This window comes from Bison bison, unplaced genomic scaffold (genome assembly GCF_000754665.1).
Source record: "Bison bison bison isolate TAMUID 2011002044 unplaced genomic scaffold, Bison_UMD1.0 scf7180017864063, whole genome shotgun sequence".
NCBI classification, from domain to species: Eukaryota; Metazoa; Chordata; class Mammalia; order Artiodactyla; family Bovidae; genus Bison; species Bison bison.
In genome coordinates, this window is record NW_011494635.1 from 15194576 (window position 1) to 15197163 (window position 2588).

At 47.8% G+C, this 2588-nt stretch overlaps 1 protein-coding gene across 3 annotated transcripts in view; it reads left to right on the forward strand.

The window, feature by feature from the left end:
• GINS1 (GINS complex subunit 1 (Psf1 homolog)) overlaps positions 1 to 2588 on the forward strand; it is a 17844-nt gene that overhangs the window by 419 nt on the left and 14837 nt on the right. The window contains exon 2 of one of the 3 annotated variants that reach the window (XM_010836531.1): positions 388 to 655. The exons of the other annotated variants lie outside the window; for them this stretch is intronic. The gene's annotated coding sequence lies outside the window, so the exon portion shown is untranslated. The remainder of the gene's footprint in view (positions 1 to 387; positions 656 to 2588) is intronic. 3 annotated transcript variants of the gene reach the window in all.

Below are 2588 nucleotides of genomic sequence, written 5' to 3' on the forward strand. Positions count from 1 at the left end.
GCGAGCGCAGGGGTTGCCGCCACTCTCCTCGCGCCCCCGACCCCCGCCCTGGTCTCCCGCCGCCGCCGCCGGCGTCCTCGTAGCTGCGGTGCGCGCGGGCTGGGCGGTGGGCGTCTCGCCCCGGTGAGGCGCAGAGAGATCGGGAAACGGGGTGCTAGAGTTCAGGTGTGAGTTACACCGGGAAGGTGTGGACCGGCGTAGCCCGGGCGTTAGGGCCGCGCCCTGAGGGCTGCAGTGAGTGTAGCCCCACCGGGGAGCCGGCCGTGCAAATCCCCTCCCCTCCCCGCCGGGGAAGGGCGGGCAGCAAGGGGGCTCCGGGGCCGGGAGGTTTGCTCGTCACTACAAGGCATTTCAGAGGAGCGACGGGATTACTCTGTGTTTTGATAGCTGTCGCAGCACTTTGGGGAATGGACCGGATAGAAGAAAGACTGGTTCTGAGTGGGTTATAAATAGACCACAGAAGAGAATGGATGTGGTCCACAGCCCGGTCGGGGGGCCCTGAACACCGTGTCCTAAGACGACAGGACTGGTAGGTACGAGGACAGGGGTGGAGGTGAGAGGAGTAGCCGGGGAGTGGAGAGACCGTCGCCTCTGGAGGCTTCACTCAGGTAGCAGAGTAAACATCTGGCGGTCAGCAGAAGAGCTTCTGGGTAAGGTGAGTTTTGAACAATCAAGAGCAGTTAGTCTGACCTTGGGTTATTTAACAAATGGGGAAACTGAGCTGCTGGAATTAAGGATCAAGTTAAAGGGCTTGTCTGAACTTGGGGCGTGTTGGAAGCGGAGCCTCAACTTGAACAGTTTTCTTGAACAGATTTCCAGTCTGTTATTCTTGCAACTTCAGGCAGTTACCTTATCTAAAAAGGAGACCACAGCGGGAGGTTCACTGGAGACACAGAACGCAGAGGGGTTGTTGTTGCTGTTGTTCGGTCCGTAAGTCATGCCCCAGTATTTGTGACCCCATGGACTGCAGCAGGCCAGGCTTCCCTGTCCTTCACTGTCTCCCTGACTTTGCTCAAATTCATGTCCATTGGGTCAGTTATGTCATCCAACCATTTCACCCTCTGTAGCCCCCTTCTCTTTCGTCGTACCCTCAATCTTTCCCAGCATCAGGGTCTTTTCCAATGAATCAGCTCTTTACATCAGGTGGCCAAAGTATTGGAGCTTCAGCATCGGCATTATTCCTTCCAAGGAATATTCAGGGTTGATTTCCTTTAGGATTGACTGGTTTGATTTCCTTGCTGCCCAAGGGACTCTCAAGAGTCTTCTCTAGCACCAAAATTGAAAAGCATCAGTTCTTGGGTGCTCAGCCTCCTTTATGGTCCAACTCTCATATCCGTACATGACTACTGGAAAAACCGTAGCTTTGACTGTAGGGCCCTTTGTCTGCAAAGTGGTGCCTCTGCTTTTTAAAACGCTCTATAGGCTTGTCATAGCTTTTCTTCCAAGGAGCAAGGGTCTTTTAATTTCATGGCTGCAGTCACCATCTGCAGTGACTTAGGAGCCCAAGAAGATAAATTCTGCCCCTGATTCCATTTTTTCTCCATCTGTTTGCCATGAAGTTATGAGACCAGGTACCATGATCTTAGTTTTATGAATGCTGAGTTTTAAGCCAGATGTTTGAGAGGGGTGTGGGAAGACATAGGAAGGAACCAGCCCAAAGGCGCAGAGACTTCCCACAGGTGCTGGCTTTTCAGACTGATAGTCCAGCTGTCTTTTTCGCTCAGATTTTAAGTGTTGGTTTCTTAGAAGTGTAAAATCCTGGCTTTTCTGGGTCTTAGACTGCACCTTTTCTTGCAGTCGTGCCTGCCTTTGGGGACTGGCCACTGGGACAGCTTAGCTGGGTTAGACTAAGAATTGATCTTGATCTGATTGACCCCTAACACCCTTGACCAACACATGCTTTTGAGAATCATTCCTCCCCAGCAGATGGTAGCTGGTTTAGAGCAGGGACTCTGCCTTGTTTATCCCAGAATCCCTCATGGTTAGGTGCTGTGTTTGACAAACTGGAATGATGCACTTTGGATATGCAGAACTGATAATCATTTGAGACTTTAGGAAAATTATCTTGAGTTCCCAGGGGCTTACAGCTGGAGGTGGGAGCACAAAATGATGCCACTCCCAGTGTAAATTTTAAAAATCTAAGTCTTAAAAAAAGAAATAAAATTTTAAATCTGAGAACTTGGTTTTATCTTTACAAGTTTATTTCATGCTTGTCTTTTGTATACCTGCCGATCTCCTAATTGTGCAAGAGTTTCAGCTGTTCCTTAAATAATATTTGTGATAAAAGGAATATTTAACTGAATTCTAGTAAATCAGACTTTTCCATGATATCTTTTTAACCAGTTGATGAAAGAAAAAGTAGAAGTCATGCTTTCATTTTTCATTAGAAATGATTTCTTACATTCAAGCAGGGTTAAGTAGTGTAATTTTGTAATTACACCAGTAGTGCTAAAACATTTTTGCTAATGCATATATTTTGGCTCTGAAAGTAGATGGGTTGCTTATCGTTGTTTTGTATGGAGGTTTTGTGTGTGTGTGTGTTTTTGGTTGTCATTGTTATAGAATTATTGGGTTTTGTGTGTGTGTGT